Source organism: Euprymna scolopes, chromosome 24, assembly GCF_053919585.1.
Source record: "Euprymna scolopes isolate OS-2025 chromosome 24, ASM5391958v1, whole genome shotgun sequence".
Taxonomy (NCBI): domain Eukaryota; kingdom Metazoa; phylum Mollusca; class Cephalopoda; order Sepiida; family Sepiolidae; genus Euprymna; species Euprymna scolopes.
The window spans coordinates 72,361,707-72,387,332 of record NC_136505.1 but is presented as its reverse complement, the minus strand read 5'-3'; positions in this window follow the sequence as shown (position 1 = coordinate 72,387,332).

The following is a 25,626-nucleotide window of genomic DNA, read 5'->3' as shown; positions in this document are numbered from 1 at the left end:
CAAAAAGAAGATCCTTGTCGACAGTCGCACCAAACAGTTTCAAAACGATGCAATTATACGTTACAATATACAGCATCTAGAATAAAGAGAAATAGGGGATTATATGAACAGGAAGACGAAACAGTAAACTATACCGAAAAAATAATACAACTAAATTTCCCTGAAAATTTACGACTGTGTGTAAAAAGGAGCCAACTAGGACTTATGCAAATACATTCAATTGGAACACACAATAGACACCACTAAACCGGACAGGCTAATTTAAAAGAAAATAAGAAAATCACTCAAGGCATACAAGGAGTGAAACCAACCAAAACAAGGAGTGAAACCAAGTCATTACAAGGAGTGAAACCAATCAAAAATATGCCGTCGGAACTGACATAACAGTCATTAAAAATAGAAATACCATTAAAATTGCAAATTGCAGCATCCTAAAATTGTCGAAGACAGAATATAAAACAAGATATGAACTTAATTTGGAACATGTGAAAGTCACAAGAACATCAATATTTTAATGTGTATTTAAAATAGGTTCGAAAAACTGGTTCAATAGGTGGAAGATATAATATACTTAAAGGCGTAGTATAGAATGCAGATGATGTAAGACAGTGTGAATAAGACGAACATATTTAAGGAACTCATAAAAAATATCAAGTGATGGTTACTATTATTTTATTGTTGCGAAATTCTACACAACACATAATTTCACCAATATACATGTGTGGCTATAGCTAAAACAGGTGTGTTTGCCAGTTTCTTTTAATTTAACACAAACGCCTGTTTTGTTTTTGGTTTTTTTGTTTTTTGTTTTTTTTTTTGGCTGAGCAATGCGAAATAAATCCGAAATTCGCATAGATTTCGCGTATTCATTATGATAACACCCGTGTTATATTGGCTGCTGCTCTCCGCTAAATTTTCTTATGACTTTGTGTGTTTAATATTCATTAAACACTTTTGGTTATACGCTACTCCATAAAAATGTATGTGTATATTTCGGGTGTAAAATAAAATCCGTTAATTCAATAAGCAACTTTCAGTTAGAAATAGCCTTACCGTGCAACTCACGCACCTTGGCAAAGGGCTCAGAATAAGCATCACAGAAAAATATTCTCGTATATGCAGTGTTAAAATATGAAATGCAGATGCGCTGATAGAAAGATTTTCATTATCAATCGACCAATTTATGGCGAAACAGATTTGTTACGCAAATGCAGGTGTAAAAAATCGACCGTAATTCATATAATTGCCTCAAGCACTTTTATACTAATCAGACACACATATTTATAAAACAATAAATTATTCTATCTGTAAAAATGAATTGTAATCTCTCACAGGAGAACAGTGTTAAATATAGTGATGAAACAAATTTTTCATACATATTTATACGTAATATATATTATTTCGCGTGTATATATATATATATATATATATATATATATATATATATATATATATATATACAAATATGAAAATAGTATTCCGACAAAATAGAGAAATAAAAAGGAAGTCTCGAAATAAAGACGAAAAGTTGATGAACACATAAAACGGTGTGTTCCTTTTTATTCCTCTCTCTCTCTCTCTCTCTCTCTATATATATATATATATATATATATATATTATATATATCTATTAGATATATGTAGTATATATATTTATATATATATACATACTCCTTTAATATATATATATATATATATATATATATATATATATATATATATATATATATATATATATACTCCTTTAATTTGAACTTCCTCTAAAGTTGGACTTCATCTCATTTGGACTTCTTCTAAGCCTGGACTTTTCTAAACTTGGACTGTCTCCTCATTGAAATTGTATTAGCATAGTTGACGCAGAGTTGCAGTACTACTGTTTACGTGGTTTAGTCAGATATTGCGCAGAAATGTTAGTATTGGTACTTCGTCATTAATGTAGATTCGCTATTAATAATTTATTTACAATAACTGTAATATTTTTCAGATTGCTATATTTAAAGCAAACCCATTAACAAAAGCTTGAGATAAATTATGCCCAGCGCCAAAACTGAACTGAAAGAATCAGAGAATACACCTGGTCTTGAAAAACTTCTTGAACCCAAACGATTACCGACCAATCACGCTTTTCTTAAATCACTTAATGCAAATGATGTTGAAATGCGGGTGCAACAAGATGAGGAAACTTATGATCAATATCCTGAAGGCAGTAATGGTGATGAATATAGCGACATCTCCCATTCTCCGGACCCTAATGTAAATAACCAAGAACAATCTGATGAAGCAATATCATGGGCTGATGCAGAAAAGTCTATGGAGAGGGTTACAAAATTTCTAGAAAAAAGTCCTTACTTTAGTGACAACTATGATTTGCAAGCAATTTCACTCCGAATCATAAATAAGCTAAAGCACCAAGGAATTGGAGATTTCCGTGATCACTTATGGAATACAATGGCAGCGCCCGAGAGCTTAATCGATGAAAATAGAAACTACAATAAGACTTATTCAATGAATAAATAAAAACAAACAACTTTATTTTACATAAATGAATGATTTCTGTAGATACTTAGGTAATAAATACCTAACAATTAAGAGTAGATTTAATGTATTTTCAATGTTTTTGTTCCTGGTAATAATATTTAACAATTCGTACTTGCAATATATCGTAAAACTAAATTTAATATATACTTGAAGTATCATATAGCAATGAATTTCATTTACGATTTCTTAATTCTTACAAAATTAAAGTGAACTGCAGCACATATTTTATCACGAAACTTGAGCAGCATCCTCTAATTTGAACGAAGCGGGTGTTCAAATTATAGGAGGTTATACTATATATATATATATATATATATATATATATATATATATATATATACATCTCTATCTCTCTCTATATATTATATATATATATGTATATACATCTCTCTCTCTCTCTCTCTCTCTATATATATATATATATATATATATATATATATATATATATAGCGTAGTGCGTTAGAAGTAAAGAATGAGCTCCATTCTATAAGAGAAGACTTAACGCGACAATATAAAGCTCGACACGTATCAATTGGAGCTTATATAAGAGAACAATAAGAATGGTGAATGAATTCAGAAAGACTACATATTAGTAAATATAGATGGATCCATTAATTAAACAAGGGAATAAAAACAATTAGTTGGGGGATAGAATGGGCTCTTTATGTCAATCTATTTCGATGCCTAATTCTTCTTAGCATAAGAGTAGAGAAAATGCTAAGCAACATAGTGGGGATGCGGCGTCTAGCGTGGGATTTATTAGGAACGAAATATGTCAATTAAAATTACAGATGATGTTGGGGGGAATTTTATTGGAATCTAAATAAAGGAGGAGCGTATTATATAGAGTGTCATGGAGAAAGCTGTGCATGGTCTTTATCATAGTCTTAAATGTAAGTAGTATATGTGTTAAGGCTTAAGGGGCAGTATAACGTAGATGGGTGGTAATTCCATTTCATCGGTGTGTAAGATGTTTATTATCTATGCAGCAGCATTCAATTGACAGATGCAACCGAGACGACAATAGTACTATGACGTGGTATACATTTTTTGGATGGGTATTATAGTGATGATTTAAGGCGAAAGGGCGAATGGGTGTATTCTAATCAGGATTGAACAAAAGGGATTACATAGGGTGTCCTGTTCCAGGGTTTTAATTCAGCGAGGTGCGGAGGGTTCGGGAGTGAGTAAGGGAGCAGGTTATTTGTGAGTGGGTAGTTGTAAGGCTATAATATGAAATTTCAGAATACCAATATATATTAGATAATATGTATCAATAATTCTAGGGTGTCTTTCTTATTAGATGTACCTTAATAACTTAAAATAATAACAGCATCAATCCATCACAGAGCAAAACAAATGTAATATACGAATACCCCTGTCCATTCCAAGACTGCCTTTCTAACCAAACAACGAATTAATTTAGTATAAACCTTGGCAATGCAATGACTCCATACTTCAACATCGGACAACAGTGCCATTCAACGCATATTACTACTAACAAAGGTGTAAACCAATCCATACAAGAAATATGTAAACTACTTACACGAAAATAAATGCCGAAATTATTACACAAAAATACTAAAATAAGTAGAAGCAACATTAATTTTAAATACATCAGAAAATTAACAACATAGATTTTAACATTAGTATAAACATATTAGATATATTTAACAATATATATATATATATATACATATATATATATATAATTAAATATATATATATACATATATATATATATATATATATTATTAACTTGAAGTAAAAAAAGACTTCAGCACACCTCCCCTTATATTTCTGTCGCTAATATATATATATATATATATATATATATATATATATATATATATATATATATAAAATTGAGGTTATCATTATTTAAATATAACAATCAAAAATACCTATCAGTACGTTAGAAACAAGTACCAGCATTTAAAATGCTTAATGTAATGCAATGCGTACTATGATTCTTATTTTGTTTAGAGTTAATGGAGAGCAGCTACTAGCTCAGAAGAATACGTTTTATCACGGTCTCAGAAATAAGATGTGATACGAATAACAATATTATATTATAATATCCAGAACATTCAAACCGGTGAAAATCAGTGCATCACGTATTACTTTGGTCATTAATGGTAGAGTCGGAAGAAAGTGATTTATGTTGTCTTAGGTGTATTTTAAAGGCGAGCCGCTGGGAAACAGAACATCGATATTTGTTTCCATGCAAGCAATACCATGTTAGTATGCTGATTAGGAAATTGTTGATTATTTACTATCTCACAAAATGATAGTTTTTTTTCGAGACATCACAAGAATTTCTGCCAGTCAATACATTTTGTAGGATTCTGAGTGTACGTACATTTACATGCGGATATTAAACTATTTTCATGACTTCTTTATACTAGGAATGTTTTCATGTGTCCAAGAAAAGCTATTGGTAGTATCGTTGTTTTAATTGGCGATGCTCCGGTTTAATTAAGGATATTTGGGAAGATATACACGCTTTTCACAAAATGACCAACGTTTTCAAGTAGATTACAGTTATTAGATACACGGCAACTGGCGCCATTGTCAAGAAAACGTTGTAAAGATTTGCTAACACCTACATTCTTGTAGGCGCGACTTAAAAGTCACTTATATAAAATATGAAGTGTGTTTATAGGTAAATATTCGTATTCAATTATATTTCACTCTATATTTATACCAGTCCTTTTATTTATGAATTTCAATATATATTTTATATAACTAGAGAGCAGATACAAATAACCGCATTCTGTCATTTATTTGTAAAATATATAGCAGAGTATTCTTTGGGCTTTATATCATGACAAGCAACACGAATTGAAAATTACATTGAAAAATAGATTTTACTTTAGCCCTAGAACTAAAAGTATATATATATATATATATATATATATATACATATATATATATAATATATATATATAACTATACATATATATATATATATATATATATATATATATATATATATATATATATGAACAAAAGTCTAAGGAGCAGAGTATATTTTAATGTATTCATTACTACAATTAAAATAAAATAAAACAAAGCAGCGTTCGTTGTAATGTAGATGTATAATAAGCTCGATAGGCATATATATATATATATATATATATATATATATATATATATATATATATATATATATATGCTAGAGCTATTTTAATATATATATATATATATATATATATATATATATATATATATATATATATATAATTGATTTTTAAAAAAAGCCCAGGTGGATGGTTACCATGAGCTAAATGAAATGTTTCTTCCAAAGTGCTCAATACGGGCGTAGTACTTTATACAAATAAAAGTATGTAAACATTCATGACAAAGATTATATATTGACACATCACAATGCATATATTTTAACCATACACATGCACATGTGCACACGCACACGCAACATATACATACATATGCATATGCTCACATATACCGAAATATGGGTGTGTGTATGTTTGCGTATCTTTAATATCAAATGCTGTAAACAAGATCACAAATCAATATAGCACATGTTTCTGTTCGAATGTTTTGGTTTCTTCTTTTAGGTTCTCCCTATTTTATTATTAAACTGAAATATTTTTCTTCTGTAATCGACTGATTCTTTTATCGAGGAAAATATTTGCTGGCGCCTCGATACATCAACTTAATATCATAAATCTTTTTACGTTTTCATAATATATGTACAATATCAATCAGCCCGTCTGCACGATGCTTATTTCTTTATATTTTTCATTCGAAAGTAGATTGACCGACAATATGTTTTTTTCTGGATGTTATATTACTTAAAACATGTTCTTATTCTTATAATCGGCATCCAGCTGTCTTTTGTTCATATATTTGTTTTTATAATTTGTATTAATCTTCATCGGGTTTCATCCATTCTGCTAAATAGATGGAGGGACCATCAGATAGGTATGTTGAGTATAAATAAAAGAGACAGAAATCCAACGTGGAAATAAAATTGCAGCGTATAATGAGAAGGGAATGCCTTGAAAGGTAAACGAGCGGAAAGACATATTTCATTATACAATGAAGGTAAAATCATTAAATGAAAGAAAATATAGTACTCACCCTCCAAAGATCAATAACCGGCAATATAAGTATTCGTCATTTGAATGTAGACATTATATCGGATAAAGAGGAATAGTTCGTGTGTTCAGAATTCTATGCATATACATGTTTATACGAGTTTCTGATGCTAAGTTATAAATGGTGAGTCACAGGGAACGGATGGTTTTAAGGAAAATAAAAGTTATGTCAGCATTAAATTTTTGTGAATCGTTTAAACACTACGAATGAAAAAACAACTTTTGAACGGATGTTCTAAAATTATCCGTTTCCCGTGATTCACCCTATACTAATTATTCAAACAAAATCATGTGGTTAACAGAGAGAATACGTTTTAAATAGAGTTCAATTGGGAGCTAATATTACGTAGTGCTAAATTACAAAGAACATTACTGTATTTCCCATAAATGTGTTCTATTAATAGCAACCTAAAAGAAATTTGATCAGATGATAGAATTGCTGTATTTTTCGAGAGGTCCTATGTTTTATATGTCATATTTCGTCCTCTAAAAATGCATCAACTATAAAGATTATACCGTTACTTGATTTGGTTTATAAATATTATAAACCAAATCAAGTAACGGTATAATCTTTTAGTTATAAAGTTATATATACAGTTATAAAGGGAAAGTGATTATGTAATTTTCCTATATAAAACAGAATTAAATTTAGTCCCTTTTAAACGAAAAATGTTTGAATGAACACTGAAGCAATTAAAATGTAAGATTGAGTGAGATTGAGTCTGTAATTAAATCGTTGGGGGGACATTTTTGTAATAGGTTAATTGCATTAATCAATTAATCCAAAACCAGATATAAATTATGTCAAGGAAACTTATAACTAGTTTGCTTAACAAGTCATTCTCTTAAACAAAAAAGATTGATTATATGGCAGGCGAAATTATGGTAATTTTTTACTATGATCAATTATAAGCGCAAAATGGCATTTCGCGCTAAACATTACTTTATTAAAATAGAAAAATTCGAACATGAAAAGTAATATGGTTAAGCTTAAACAAAGAAAATAAAGGATTTGTTTTTAAAACAGGAAAAAAGAACAAGATATTCTAGTAAAAAATATAATGAATTCATAACTGAAAATAATGCAACATTAAGAACAGATTATATAATGTTATAAATTGAATTTAAAAAAATAATGCTGCAATATTATAAGTTATAAATGTATTATATTTGTTATTATTATATCTTGTCCTTCCCTGTTCGAGTTTTAACAACTATTCCTTTACTTTTCCATGTGTTAGCTTAACCATATTAGTTTTCATGTTCGTATTTTTTTATTGTAATCTATGATTTTTCCAGGCTACCGTAAATTAATTGTTCTTTGTTTCATTTCAGTGTTATTTTTTGCCCCTATAAACATATATGTAATAACAATGTACGGCACTCGTCTGGTATCACTACCTCCTGAAATTAACTCCCTTTCTTTCTTTCATTCTATTTGTTTTACTTGTTACTTATCCTTTTGCGACAGCAGTGAATTACTAGAAGCAGTAGTCGCTGAAGCGACGTAGTTGCTATGGAAACCAGCCATATAATGCATTGCTTATCTCTGACATATTTTGACGATGTTGAATACCAGAATATTCATCATAACTTTTGTTTAACTGAACTGAAAATTGAATTTTATTTTTAAAATGTAGATGAAAACTGATCTATAAACTGTAATAAGTGGTTGAATGATACGATCGCATAACTAAAATTATTGTTTTTCATGAATTTAAAGCTGATCCATATTTCAGAGTATTCTTTGTGCATCACTTAACCTGAAATATCTACTAGTATGTCCTGTATCAGAGAAAATAGGTCAATATATACATGCTGAATTTATTTGTGTATCATATGCATCTTATTTTACCACACCTTTATTTATAAGAATATGTAAAGTATGTATATATATATATATATATATATATATATATAATGGCTTGCTAATAATGAAGAACAGGTCTACAGTAAACTTGCAAGAGCAAACATAATAATTTACAAAGTGCTCGGAGATAGTGAACTACATATATTATTCCAAACATCAGGTGAATATGTTTTCATATCTACTATTTTATGGGATGTGTTCTTTAAGAATGAGTTTCATTTTTTTAATTAATTCTCATTCATGTGAGATTGAATTGGTTCAGTTTCAGTATAAATCGTGTTTATCTTTTTTATTTCTTTGTCCCAGCAATTGTTCAAAATTGTCTAATGTTTTTGTAAAATTGCTCATTGTAATTGACAGTCGGTTTCTTCTACAGATCCTGCTTGCACCCATGCACATTTTTCTCATAGCATCCTTTGTCCGCAAACGTAACATTAATATAAACAAAAGTAGGAAAGCAATTTAAGAATGTAAATAGAACAAAAGTTTATGTATGGTTAAATCCTGCATATATTAATAATGAAAAAAAACGGAGAAAGAATTATTTAAAATCTTATTAATCTCTTTTAAGTGCATTCATGGATATAATATTATATGAAATACTAGCTGTACCCGGCCATCCGTTGTTGTGACTCAAGTTTGTGTAAATGGAAACTCGCTCCAAAAAAAAGGGGAAATTCATAATTTAAGAAGGAATGAGTGTGGCAAATTTTTTTTTTTATTATAGGAAAATATATATTAGTTAATAAAGAAAATAGTTCATGTATTTATTTATTTGAGGACTGTTATCTCATCTCCTTTAGTTGTTATTTTATGGCAATCTGTTAAAGGCGGAATAAATTTGTTTTTGCTTTTGTGATAGCAATTTAAGGTAACGAGCCGGTTAGTAAAACGAACACACGGACACAGAAACACGCAACAGAAGTAATGATCGGAATGAAAAAACAGTGAGCAAGAGAGTGAGAGAAGAATATATAAAGATAGAAGAAGAGAGAGAAAGAGAGAGAAGAGATAAAACTTTTGTATATAATGATGACGCTATAAAATATTTTATTTTATTTTATTTTTTTTTTTTGCAGAAAAAAAAGAAATTAAATAGCGATAGATCGAGCGAGTGAGCCAGCGAGGGAGGGAGAGAGAGAGAGAGAGAAAGAGAGAGGAAAGAGAAATTAATACAGGTAGAGTTGACGCCGTAAAATGTTTATTTTTTATTTGAAGAAAAAAGAAATGTAAAAAGAGAGATAGCAAGAGAGAGGAAATGAAATCTGGTGTAGATAACGTTAACACTGTAGAGTTTTTTTTTTATTCCGGCAGAAAATAATTCTAAAAGCGAACGAGCGAGCGAGCGAGAGAGAGAGAGAGAGAGAGAGAGAGAGAGAGAGAGAGTGTGTGTGTGTGGGGGGGAGAGAGATTTTGGAAAATATATACAGATGTAGAGAGATAGAGAGAGAGGGGATTGGGAAGAATATATACAGATAAAAAAGGGAGACGAACAGAAAGAGAAATTAAGAACTTTTGTAGATTATGTTGATGCTGTGGAATGTTTATTTTTTATTCTTTGCCATAAAAAGAGCATTACGCGGCGAACAATATCTACACCAGTAATTATTTACTTTTATCTATCTATCTATCTATATATCTATCTATCTATCTATCTCGTTCCCACTTTTACATTTGTTTTTTATGCTGAAAAAAAATTTTTTTACGGCGAACAATATCTACACTATTTTTATTCCCCCTCTCGCTCTGTCTGTCTGTCTCTCTTTCTTTTTATATTCTTCCTGACACTCTCTCCCTCTCTCTCTTTATATATATATATATATATATATATATATATATATATATATATATATATACATATATATATATGTATATATATAGAGAGAGATAGATAGATATATGGAGAGATAGATGAATAGATAGATAGATCTTTTTTCTCAACTCTCTCTTCTCTCTCCTTCACTCGCTCTATCTTTTTCTCATAGTCGAAAGCCTATGGAGACAAGTTAAGTAATATAATTGCAATCTCGCTATTCGTTGGAAAATATGTAAGTTATTAAATTACCCACATTAAATGTCAATGTAAAAAGACTATTAAAAAGATTAAAAGACGTCGCGTTATAAAAAAGGAAAAAGAAAAAAAATAGCATCGTGTCAGGTTTGCTAAGCCGCTTTAAAATCTAACAATTCACAATAGTACCTGTACATAGGCCTTGGAGGGTAGTAGCGTGTTCATAATCTGTATATAGGTAAGTGTAAAGTAATCAGTATTTAATTTTCGGTTTATGAGCAGTTATTAATGTTTGTATTGATTTTATTTTTTGAAGGATTGCCGCTTTTAGAGAGTGCCGCCATATTTGAAAAGTTCTGGAGTGTAAGTTTATGTAGTAGACGGTAGGTCCGAAATAATCGAATTGTAACCCCTCAGCCAATGAGAATAGCTTGAATTTGAAAAGAGATAATTTTTTTTCATATTTTTGAATCGGGAAATGGCAAAATTATGTTATGTTATGCCTATGAGTTTATGATATTAGGTTGTCCTGAAAATAATGGCCAATTTTAGAGAAAAAGGATTTATTACTCAAATAGGTGAAACTAGACATTGAAATTAGTCAAAGTATGATCCTTGAACAGCCATGCATTTTTGCCATCTATCAACTAGATCATTTATGCCTCGTTGATAAAAATTCTTTGGCTTAGATGCTAAGAAATTTTTGAAAAAAGATTAAACCTCTGCATTAGATCTGAAAGTTTTGTTGCTTAAAAAAGCGGCTAAAAGCTTGAAAAAATGGTAGTCCGTGGTTGAAAGATCTGGAGAATGAGGAGGATTTGGTAAAGTTTCGTATCTCAAGTCTGTGAGTTTCTGCAGTCTCATTCTCGCAACATGAGGCCGCGCATTATCGTGGAGCAGGATTGGACCACGCCTATTCACTAATGCAGGTTTCAATTTTTGTAAATGATGATGCATTTCTTCGAGTTGATTGCAGTAAACCTCTGCCGTGATGCTCTGATTAGCATCCAGAAAGCTGTAATGAATAACACCAATTGCACACCGCCAAACAGTCAGCATAATCTTCTGTTGGTGAAACTTTGGCTTTGGAAAATGTTTGGGTGGTTCATCTCAATGAAGCCATTGACCTGATCGTTTCCGATTATCATAAAAGATCCACTTTTCGTCACAGGTGACTATTCGGTCAAGAAATGGATCATTAATGCTTCGCAAAAAGAGCATCGAACACACTTCAAAACGTCGAGCTTGTTTATTTTCATTGAGCTCATGTGGGACCCATTTGTCGAGCTTTTTCACCTTGCCAATTTGCTTCAGATGGTCCGACACTGTTGAACTGCTGACACCAAGTTCCCGAGACATTTCCATGACACTTTGCCGTAGGTTTTGCTCAACAATGGCTCTCAAATTTTCAATTTCAAGATAAGATGGCCGTCCTCTCCCTTCTTCATCTTTAAGACTCTGATCACCACTACGAAATTTCTGAAACACCTTCGTACTGTTCAATCACTTGTGATGCCTTCTCCCCATGACCTATTGATATTTGCAGTTGTTTGAGAAGCATTGTTACCAAGGTTAAACTCATGCAGGAAAAGTAATCGTAAGTGTTCTTTTCTCATATTCCAAATTATGGGCTCATTCGCTCATACAACTTTTCCTGAAAGAAAAAAGTAAGAAATTATAAAAGAGCACATATAAATCAATGATCATGTTGATGTTTACCTGAAATATAATAAAAATCCTATGATAAAATCCAATTTCAAAACAGACTTCCTGAAATGGTCATTATTTTCCGGACAACCTAATATATCTACGAAGAGTGCAAGCACACTGTCTGTAGAATGTGCATATTTCCTTCTTCCTGGCCTTAATTGTGGCGGTAGGAGAAATTGATATTTAGTGGGAATAGGGGCTATATCGTTTAAAAATGCTGCGATTGTGATTGTGTTGTTCTTAAGATGAAATATAGGATTTTATTTAAACGACAAAATGTGTCGAAAATATCGTGCTGGAGTTATATAAGATAGTGGCTAATAGTATAGACATAAGTTTGTATGTGGTATCTGTTGTTGCAAACCTACTGTAATTTGGACAAGAGGGGAATTCCACAATCAAAATATATGGACAAGATGCTGCTAAAATTTATTTTTCTATTATTACTATATAATGCATCACAAACTATAATAATCTCATATAATTAAAAATAAGAAAAGAAAACAAAATCCTATGATTTGCAATTGTCTTACTTGAATTTGAATTGCCAAGTCCGTTTCCGTGTCACATAAACAATAAATGTAATTTACACAATTATATTTTGAATCATACTTCTTACTTACTGCTTTAATCCAATACAAAATACTCCAGGGTCAATCCCTCCTGATATACTGTGTGATTACCATTTTTCTTTGGAATCAATATACACCTCTCATTACTTTTACAGATCAGTCGTCTATCTATAATTATATGAAATGTTCTACATTCTTAGCAACAATATAATTGATACAAAATCTCCCCGAAATTATTGATTATATGAAATGTTCTACATTCCTAGCAACAATATAATTGATACAAAAACTCCCCGAAACTTACACTTATATTCGAGCTTTTTCTATTTAAGTGAAAATCCGCTCTTAATAAAACGTAACTAATTCGCTTGATCTGAAATCTCTCTACGTTGATTTGATGGCAGATGGCATCTCTTTAACATGCTTTCACCTGATTACAATTGTTATATAATAATTTTAATTTATATTTTCCTCGTTTTTATCTTCTTTCTACCTCTGAACCAATATATCGCTTTATGCTCTTTTTATATTTCACAAAACTTCTATCTCTTATTTTGCTCTCTTCTATATGATAAACATTATTTTTAATTTTTAATATTTTTATTTTATGTTTTTATTTTTGTTTTCTTTAAATTTTTATTGTTTTATTTATGTATTTCGATTTAATTTATTATGCACTTTTATTCATGATATTTTTAAAAATCTGGTTTTACCTTTATTTCTTTTCTTTTCCTATTCATAGTTTTGTTTTGCTTTTTACAAAATTATTACTTCATATATATTTTTAACAGTGTGACAGGAAAAATATCGCGTCAGTCCCAGAAATGACTGAAGTAATTTACAATCTCAAAATTACTTTAATTCATATATATTTTGTAATAGTGTGCGTGTTCGTATTGTACTAGTCAAGGTAATGGTTGAAGCATTTTACGATCTCAAAGTTACTTTATTTCAAATATATTTTCAGGAAAAGGGGAAGATGGAGTCATTCTCGGAAACGGTGAAGCAGGTTACGTTGTCAGAATTACTTCATTTCATAAATATTTTCAACAGTTTTGGGGAGTATATAAAGTCAGTCCCGGAAATAGTTGAAAAAGTTTCCGATCGGAAAATTACTTTATTTCAGGAATATTTCAAACAATGTAGATATGGAGTCACCTAGAAATGGCTGGAACAGTTTACGGTCTCAGAGTTACTTTATTTCATATACGTTTTAAATAAAGTGTGCTGTGGAATCAGTAAGGACATTTGCTGAAACAGTTTACAATCTCCAAATTACTATATTTCGTATATATTTAAAACAAGCGGAGGATATGAAGTCAAGCCCAGAAATTGGTGGAGCAGTTTACGATCTCAAATTACTTTATTTCACATATATATTTTAAAAGAAGCAGGTATATATATTCAGTTCCGAGAATGGCTGAAGCAGTTAACAATCTCAAAATTATTTTATTTATTGTATATTTTAAATAATAGACGCGAGAGAAAATGGAGTCAGTCGTGGAAATGGCTGACGAAACTTATGCTCTGACAATAACTTTATTTTCTATATACTTTTAAGTGTTACAAGAATAGTAAGTATGTCTATGAAAATTCTGAGGCAGTTTACGATCTGAAAATACTTTAGTTCATATATATTTTTAAATGTGAGAGTGGAATATGAAATTTTATACCTAAAAATTACTAAAGTAGTCTACGATCTATAAATTACTTTATTTTATATATATTTTAAAGAGTTAGGAGTGATACGAAGTCAATCCTGGAAACGGGTTAAGCAGTTTACAATCACAAAATGACTTTAATTCATACATTTCTTCAACGGATCCGGAAATTGCTGAATCATTTAACGATCTCATAATTTCTTTATTTTATATATAACTAGCATTTCTTCCCGGCGTTGCCCGGGTGTTTGGAGGTGTATGCTGAGCAAAAAAAAAAGAGTATTTTTTTTAATTTGACCCCTATTATGACTCCTTAAAATTCATAGTTTCGGGCTCAACTCACTTTATTAAGTTAGATCCAGGTTCAAGAAACCTATATCTAAAATTTCAAGTGTCTAGACCCAAAATTGTCGGAGGAGTTTGGTAGAGTTCTTAAAGGTCAAATCGTTGAAATTTGACCCCTTAACAGCCAAATTTCTGGCTGACACCCGTCACATCGATTTTCCCAAATCTCAGTACCCGGTATTTCAAATTTCGAGTCTATAGACTAAAAATTGACAGAGTTATTGCGTAGGGAAATGTACACAGACAGACAGACAGACAGACAGACAGACAGACACGTTCACTTTTATAGATATATAGATTATAACAGCGGAAGGGCATGGTATCAGTTCCGGAAATGACTGAAGCAAGATTCGGTCTAAAAATTACATTATTTCAAATACATTTGTAAGAGTTTAGGAGGAGAAAATTGAGTCAATCCAGGATATGGCTGAATCAGCTTACCATCTAGAAGTTACTTTATTTCATATATATTTTTAAGAAGAATAAGAGAGAAAGAAATAGATAGTCAGTTCTAGAAATGACTGAAACAGTTCGCCATCTCGAAATTATTTTATTTCATATATATATTTCAAACAATAGTGGTGAAATATGGAATTAGTCCCAGAAATGGGTATATGGATTCACTACCGGAAATTGTTGAAGCTCTTTTAGATCTGACAATCACTTTATTTCATATATACTTTTAAAAGAGAGTGTATATAAAGTCAGTCCTGAAAAGCGCGTAACCAGTTTATAACTTAAAAATTATGTTATTTTATATATATTTTAAGAGAAATGGTTATATGGAGTCAGTCGTGGAAATCGCTGGAACAGTTTATAACATATTTGCCTGCGGTATTGTTTGGGGCGGATTGCATTGCCTTAATGCTAATTGCAAACAATTTTCCCTTCTCCATGCAGGGCGCCAAAATAACAATTTATATATATATATATATATATATATATATATATATATATATATATATATATATATATATATATATATATATATGTGAGGGTGTATAATCTACAGATACATGCTTTGTCGTGTTAGGAGTCATCAGCACAACTTAACCGGAAGAGAACCGTAATTCGGGGACGTCATTCATTCAAACGAGAAAGAAAACGTTATCCCCTGTGTTTACATTATAGCGATCCTCTATCATTCTAGTACTCATCTATTTATTTATTATTTAATGTGATAACTTCTACATTACGATCTAGATTATTTTCTTTATCTCGAAAATAGTACTGTCTTTTGTTGTTTTAAAACCCACATAACGTTAACAGGGTTTATCTAATTTAGCTGCACATCAGAATATTACTATTGGCACAATTGCTACATGAAACAATCAAGCTATTGGAGTCAAGGTACACTCATCTTAAAGTATAACATTAATATCAATTGGTATAACTTTAATATTTTCGGTGCGTGGTCAATGTCTTAAGTATCTCTTCATACTACATCCGATGTTCAATTGTTAACGTAAAACATGCTATGAGTATGGAGATTTGTTGATAGTTCGAAAATGTATGTTCTCATGTAGGTTGCATGAGTCTTATTTCCATAAATAGTAAATTTCTATAAAGATAGACATCTACAAAAATAATGTATAAATATTTGAAAATATTAATAACTTTAAGAATGCTGAATCTTTCGTAACTGTTCGTACAAGTGTGTACATAAAACACATGGGTTAGCAGCATTAATTATAGGTATAAAACAGAAAAAATATAAATTGAAAGAAAATAATATGTGCATACTTCACTATAATGGATTTCTTTTAATTTCATCAGTCGAGATTGATAATTTAAATGGAATTTTACATTAAATAAATTACGACTGGGTTATGTAATTTTTTATCCGTCGATTTCTTGATAGTCCTAGTTTAAAGATTTTTTATTGGTAACAAAAGCTAGCGAGTTTATTATCAATAATCTGCGTGAGAATAATTGACAGTCAATTATTCTTTTAACAAAAATTAGTGTATTTTCTTTTCCTTTTTATGTTAAAGCATTTTATCTGTGATTCAATAATTCAATTAGCTGCGACTAACTTTGATAAAACAAACCTAAAGCATAGTATATTTTTCAAAAAAAGTTTAATGCACAAGAAAAGAAACTATATGTTCTTTGTTTCTGTAATTGGCTAATTTTAATCGATTTTTTATATAATATTTTGTTGGTATTTTAGATGAATTACAATTACATGTTCTTTTTGATACACATCGAGTTGCATTTTTGCAAAAGTAAACTTCCAAATAGTAGAATATCTAATTCCTTTCATGCTCCTTCGTAAACTTGATATGCCTTCTTTGTGACATTCACATTGTGTCAATACTTTTGGTCTCCTTCAGAATTTCTTTGTCTATTTTTTTTATTTTCGATATTTGTTAGTAAATGAAAGTAATAATATCCGTAAGTGCAGGTGATTTTAAATTGTATGCTTTATAAATAAGTGAAAATCAAACAATGAGATTCGCCTGGAAAAAATTCTAATTAATTTGGATTGATAATATGCCTATTAAAACATTATTGTTCGTTCTTTTTCACTTATAAACTTGTTGGAGTAATAATTCCATTAGATTATCCCTTTTGGGCAATTTCACAAACACTTTTCCAGACACGATCCGATATCGGACGGCTTAGTTTTTTTTAGAGGGTACAAATAATTTTTGAGAACCTGTTTTGCTTATATCTTGTTTGTAGTTTATATATCTTCCATTACATTAGGGTGACATTACAATAAGATTATTTAATGTATATTGCCAATAAAACTTTGAATTAAGTTGATCCCTGAAAAATCTCCTACATCACATAGGTCGCTTTCCTCAGTATTAGATTGATATAAATATGCTCAGGGTCGAAATAATCCTCCGCTTATTCTTAATGGCAACGTAATCCAATCATTTTAGAAGGAAATATTACGGAACGAATACATATTTCGAAAGTAATTTGTATAATTCCTATCATTATATGCTGAGGCAATTTAATTTTCGGACGCGTGTTACTAATCGCTACAACTTTTAAAAATTGTCTAGGTACCGATGATTTATTTATAAAAACAATATATTGTTGTCGACTATTTTACAGTAAGATATGGATAAGATAATTATTTTGATATGGGTTAAATAATAATAACAGAAAAATTAAATTATAACTGTTATAACTTATTTATCTATATATCTTAAAAAGTGAGAATATGCGTTGGAGAACACTTCTCAACATATATACTCAACGGATTGTTCATCTACAGATTTGCAATTTGTTATATAGGATAATCAGACATGTAGAAAACATTTTAATCGGTTTTCACAAACACAAAAAAGAAACGGCTGCTAAGGGGTAAAAATTACAAAATTGGTACTAAAAATATCTCCACTATTTCACGCATGCGCACGTGGGCCATGAAACATGCCAGTTTATTTCTGTTCAGAATACAAAGTTTTGAAACAAGTTTTTGGCGATGTGTCAAGCTTGCTTAATAGTTATCGTACTTAACTCACTGTCTTTAGTTTTTTGTTTCAATCACAGCTCGCGTATCTTTTATATACAAGAAGTGACCCTTTTAGAACAAACATATTACTTGACTGCTCATATTCTAGTTTACTTCCCGTTTCCTTACTTCACACTTTTAACGAATTTAACGTCACGTTTTCTACCAGGCAACGCCGAGTACATCTAGTTTAAAATACATTAAAATAAAACAATAAGTTAAAAATTACGTTATATTTAGTAAGCTATTAATTGCAATCGGTGTAATATATATATATATATATATATATATATATATATATATATATACATATATATATATATGTATATATATATATATATATATATATATATATATATATATATATATATATATATATATATATATATATATATATATATATATATATATATATATATATATATACAGCGCCGGCAAAAAGCAAGTCCGCACTTGTAATTTCTTAAAACACTGCAAATTTAAGCTAAATTTAATGTAAGTGTTTAAATAACCTATACCTCATTTGATTCACCTTTTAATTCTCTATACTTTTACCTGTTCATATTTGACATTTAATTGAAATATTTTAGTGCCCACGTCAATTAAAAAAATATATATTTAAACCGAGGAGGCAAAAAGAAAGTCCGCAGCAACAAATTCGCTTAAAACCAGCTTAAATTATCACCTCTAAATCAGTTTAAAATATCTACCAACAGGCAACACAGCATCTCTAATCGCAATTGTTGTTGTTTCAGGTTATACATTTAGTCCATATACCACGACTTTCTCTTAGTGATCAGGAGCTCATTAATCCCCACCTTTCTGGTTTATCCAATCGAGACATCGGCCGCAGCAACATATGTGATGAGAAAACTGTACGAAAGACTGCGAAAGCACTAAAACACGGGCAGTGTTTGTGATGCCCCTAAAATCTTGTCTTCTTACAGGGAAGATAATGCTATTAATATATGCAGCCTAAAAAAAACAGATTTGAAACGGCTTCCCAAAATCCAACAATAGTGCAATCTCGTAAAATGTGCTATCTTTCTTTTTTCAAGAACAGATTAAAGCAATTTAATTTGAGAGGATGTGTTGAAAGACGCAAGCCAATGATTTCTGTAAAGAACAAAAAGCGCCGCCTGGACTTCGTCAGACGCAATGAAGATCATGGCTCTTCATATTAGTCAAAAGTTCTTTTGAGCGACGAAAGCAAGGTGAATAGGCTAGGCAGTGATGGTAGGCAGTATGTCCGCCGGTGAAAAGACGAGAAATTAAATCCTAGGTGTTCAGTTTCAACGCTGGAAGGAGGGGGGTTCAGTTTTCGTGTGGGTCATTTTTAGTACCAATGGTCCAGGGCCTATAGTTCGCTTGCAAAGTCGAATTAATTCGACCAAGTACATTAATATGTTGAGTGAGCATTTTCTACCCTTCTTTGGTCGGAATTTGGATGATAATCCCATCTTCATGCTGAATAATGCCCCCATTCACACAGCTGGCAATGTCAAGGGGTTCCTGGAAGAGCATCATATTCCGTGTTTGGATTGGCCTTCAAAATATCCTAACATCAATCGTATCGAAAACGTATGGCATTATATCAAGCAACGCAATGATAAAATTTCAAATTTGAAAGAATTTGGGTAAAAATTAAAGAATTGTGAGATGCCCTTCCCCAGTCTAATTTAAGAAATTTCCAAAAATGGTAGGCGTCAAATTGCAGAAAACTATGCTATTAAATATTAACTAGTTTATTGTGCTGCTGTTGTATTTGTGTTGCATTAATGCCCTAAAATTACATTAAAATAAGAATTTTCCATTGTGCTGACTACATTTTTGCGTCCTCAATTTGAAGTTTTTTTTTTAAATTGACGTGAACCATATAATATTTCAATTAAATGTCAAATATGAACAGATAAAATTATAGAAGAACAAACGGTCAATCAAATTAGGTATAGTTTGTTTAGACAGTTCCGTTAAATTTTGCTTAAATTTACAGTTTTTGCGGACATTCTTTTGCCTATATATATATATATATATATATATATATATATATATATATATATATATATATATATATAAAGGAGATTAGAATAATAGTCTAAAGAGCTAAGGGTATTTTAATGTAATAGTGAAATTACTAGTTTAATTAAAATACAGGAAATGCTCGTTGTAATTTAGATATATAATAAGCTCGATAGTTAAATGTCCTAGAGCTAATTCAATATTAAGTAATGTGATTTATAATTTAAAAATTTAAAAAAAAAAAAATTAATTTAAAAATCAAATTTTAATTAAAGTAAAAATCAGTTTCATAAGAAGGAACAACAACAAAGTCAATTATCTGTACGATCGTTTCGGAAATCCGTGCTTTTTATTTGTGGTATACATGAAGTCACGTAGAACAATTATACATAGTTGTTTTGGTAAGCACGGTCTCATCATCAGCAAATTTAGGAGAATTTCTATTGAATTTAACAGACACCAAAAATAAACCTAGCATTAAAAGTAAGGCAGATGAATCTTTTAGTTTTTCTTTTTTTGAAATCAGGAACTGTGTTTAAAGTAGTCATTTAGATGTTTGCTATAGCTTTTTATTTTATTGAATTTATTCAATAAAATAAAAAGCTATATTGAAATAAAAATCACGGATTTCCGAAACGATCGTACAGATAATTGATTTTGTTGTTGTTCCTTCCTATGAAACTGATTTTTAATTTAATTAAAATTTGATTTTTAAATAAAAATTTTTTTTTTTAATTTTTAAATTATAAATCACAGTATTTAATATATATATATATATATATATACATACATATACATATATATATATATAATCAATTGTTAAATTGACGTGATTTAAATTAAAATAATAGTACAGTTAAAATTTTCTATAATATGGTAACTATAAGAAACTCACACTGTGGAAATGTAAAAATCAAAAGGTCTTAAAAATTAAGTAACACATTCTCAGAAAGTGTGTTATTAAACCAAGGCGTGTTTCCATATTTGGTTACATTTGCTCTTAGGAGAACTGAATTATATTTGTAAAGAAAAATGATGTAATTCTGTTATAAACAGATAACTATGGTTCTCTAAATTTTTGTCTTACTATGTATCTTTATTTTACCAACTCTCTCTTCTTATAGACACAAACGATCACACGCAAACACACACATATATATCGATATATATATATACATATATATATATACACACGCACACACCCACACACACATATATATATATATATATATATATATATATATATATATATATATATATATATACGTGTAATAGCGTAATTCAACACGTAAAGCAAACGACAGTTACGAATATAATAGCATATGGGCATAAGCATTCGTTCACAAAATGACTGAAGAACAGAAAAAGTCATATCGGCATGAAAAAATGTCCTATTTTGTCAGTAATGTCGTCGCATTTAGCATCGTGCCGATCAGCCCGAGCAATTCTATTTGATCATTGGTCAATTCATGGCCTTTAGCGTTGATATACTAAGCGGAAGTTTGATACGAATCGAGTAAAAAGGAATCTATAGCTTCCTGGAAATGTCAAGAGAATATGTCTTTCTTGCAGAAAGATTCAAAAGTTTCCTAACAAAAGATTTACCGGCATTGTTATTTCCTTCTTCTCCTCTTGTGTAGATGAACTAACACGATCTCATGCCATAATAAATGCAAATATAATGCCTGCCAGAGAGAGAAAAGACACATACTCACGCATGCATATATATATATATATATATATATATATATATATATATATATATATATATATATATATATATATATACACACATATATATATATATATATATATTATCGAAGGTAAAAGAAATATTAAAGGGTGCTTTAAATTTAAAGCTATCAAGATCTATGGAGCTCGATAAACATGGACAGTATTTATATGAATAAACTTACAGATAAAATACTGGTATACATACATGCTGTTATGTATAAATGTAATAAATGCATTTGCAAATTCAATAGGGGAAAACATCGAATGGAGTGGTTTTACACATGTTTTTTTTTATATCTAGGTATTTCAACGCGTCATGCTTCTCATGAAAAAAGTGGAGATATAGCAAGGTTACATACAAGGCAAAGCGAAATCTAGTCTAGGTCATAATTTTGGTAGTTGATAAAATATCTGTCATTTAGGATGGATGATGGACTAAGGCGTGTGAGGCATCTGGGGATTGACAAAATGCATGTATAATTAAGGGGTGTCTTGAGAATGTTGGGATTATAAAAAATAGTAGTATCTAAATGTTCTCAGATATGCTAAGTAGTGAGGCTTTAGGCTGAATATTAGTAAAATAGAGAGAGGTATATGCACAAATCGTGTTTTATTCATAACTAGCCTTGGTGCCCGGGTGTTTGGACATGTGTGTTGCGCAAAAAAAAACAACAAGTAGTAGGAGGCAGGCAGGCTCGAACCCGTTACGCGAAAGAGGAAAAGAACGTGAAAAAAAACTTGAAGTCTTTGCTGTTGCGTCCATCGCCAAACCGGAAGTGAAGGTTTAAATCAAGTCTAGTAAATTGAAAAGAGGGGATGCTTTTCGAAAAAAAAACGACTCCGCTTTGTAGAAAAGTGCCCAGTTGAAGGTGAAGGAATTAATGTTTTTGGCCAATTTTTCGATATTTGTTGTCCGAAGGATGTCGAAAGTGTACGGCATACAAACATTCATACATACATTTAAACAGACAAGTGATATTTTTATTATAGAAGATGTGATAAGATAGAAGGGATAAGTCACATGAGAAAATTGTCTAAGCAGGAGTAATAAGGAATCATATTAGGAGGATTGTTATGGTATGGAGGGAAAACAAAAATAGAGATGGTCGTATAATAGGGTAGGCATATCTTTCAAACACGCGCATGGAGTAAAGAACTAAGGAAGGCCAATCTAATAACAGGTAGTGAAGAATAAGAAGATAATAAATATAGTGTGGAGAAATGAAAGCGCGATAAATAAATACAACTACGAGTCTGATAAGTAAACACAATGGAAAGTACAAATACAGAAGAAGGTAAAATATAAAAAAGTAGACACACAAGCACAAATAAAGTAAAAGAAATAAAATAAAATATAGTAAAGTAATAATATAGTAAAGTAATAATATACAGTAAGTTAAACAAAAAGTTTTTAAAAAATGGATAATAATAAAACAGAGAAAATTGCAATAAATTGAAGTAAAATGAGATAAAGGCAAACAATAGTATGTAACAAATAGGAAATAATAAAAAAAATACGTCATAAGCAAAGAATATAAGATAATATAGTTGAAAGTGAAAAGTAGGTGATAGAGAACTAAAAAGAAATTAAAACAATTTAAAGCAAATTAAGGTTAGGTTCAAAATATAAAGATAACGAATACGAGTAGAATATAGATGGATCGATAACTTAAAAAGTGAACATAACGATAGTTTGGGATGGAGGAGTTGAAAGGCAGATTGCGATAATGAATGTAACTATGGGGAAAGCAAGATTCAGAATGAGAATATTGAATTGAATATAAATAATATAAAAACATATAAAAATATAGAAATATATAAAATATATAGATAAAATAAAAACAGAAAAGTAAAATATTTAGTCAAATAAACAGAATAATCAGCGTGAGAAATTCCTCGATAGAAGATTACTAACGGCGAATGCTTGCGTGGGATTTGCAATTGACCAATTGGAACGTATAAGAATGTGACGCGACGATCGTAATTTTGACAGTAGATTACAGTTCTGAGTAGATTTTGAGTTGTTGCGAGTCTTAACCGTGCTCTTGCTTCAAGGAGTTAAATGCATCCCGAAGTCAACTATCTACAGGTGTCTCGAAAGAAATAAAAATAGAGTGTAGCATATAACGGGATAGAAGAAACGCTATATCATAAAGAGAAAGGAAACAATGAGCTGGCTCACTGCTGATGATTTCCCGAGATTGTTATCCAATATTCAAAACCAAAGATTCTTTTTCTAACAGACTATCGACTGACCGGTGTTATTTCACGCTATAGGAAAAGGTATATCGCTTTAACGGACTATTGACCTGATGCCATTCAAATATATATCTAATTAGCTCTTTATTGCAACGAAATTGTATTTTGTACATATTGAAGAACTTTGTAATCATACAGTTTATGGCAATATAATCTTTCTTATAGAAGAGTAGCATAGTATTTTATCATTGTTTTTCTTGTGTTGCTGTTCGGAGTTAATGTACTTTAAATTGCAGAAACGAACACCAAGTCTCACGGATATCATCTAAATCACACTGTTGATGTATGCCACTCATTTGCTTTGAGAAAATAGAGTTCTTCAGCTTGTAGATTCTTCGAGCGAAAAATGAAAAAAAAAAAAGAAACAAAAACAGAACCGACCAACCGGCCTCTGCCCTCCTGCGGATCTATCCTGGCTAGACTATTGTATTATATGAGATATTTGAGTGACCAGTATAGCTGTAAAACTTGTCTGTGTTTTCTGCGATTTCGAATACACCTGGATTCGAAATCCCATATCGATGAACACCCGTTAGTGATTACATTGGGTTATACTTTGTTGAAGAGACAAATAATTATCTATATATAACAGTACAGCTCTTTTTCTTGTCTATACCTATTTCTCTCTCTTCCTTTTTATCTCTGTATATATATATATATATATATATATATATATATATATATATATATATATATATGCATAGTAGAAATACTTTAAAACCTAGAAGCACATGATTTAAAAATTCTTTTCTCATAAATATAGAAAATAATCACTGTAAGTCGGTTGATTCAATTTCATACCTTGCTCCGTATATTGGTATTCCAACATCCATACTATTGATTATTAGAAAAGAAAGAGGCAAATGAAGATTGATAATACTTACAGTAGATGTGTACGAATATTAAACGATCAGCCGAGTAGTTAACATACTTATATCTTTATTTAATGAGAGAATACTCGAGATTGTCCACGACGGTCTTACATCTACACAATATGATATAAATGCGAGTGTACCTCAGGTGTCGATCCTTAGACCTTTATTATTCCTAATATTCATAAATGACCTCCCTTTTAAAATTTCGTCTGAGATGTGTATTTTTACTAATGGGATCATGCTCGTTAACAGGCAGTAGGAGAAAGCAAATAAACACATATCTAAGGAAATGGCAAGAACACAAAGCCCTCAAATTGGTCGTTGAATAGGAATAAAAAATGGATTGCCAAATTCAATGCTGCCAATACTAATCTTGTTTCCTTCAATAATTACAAGGAGCCTTCTCAACCACTAATAGCTATGACTAAATA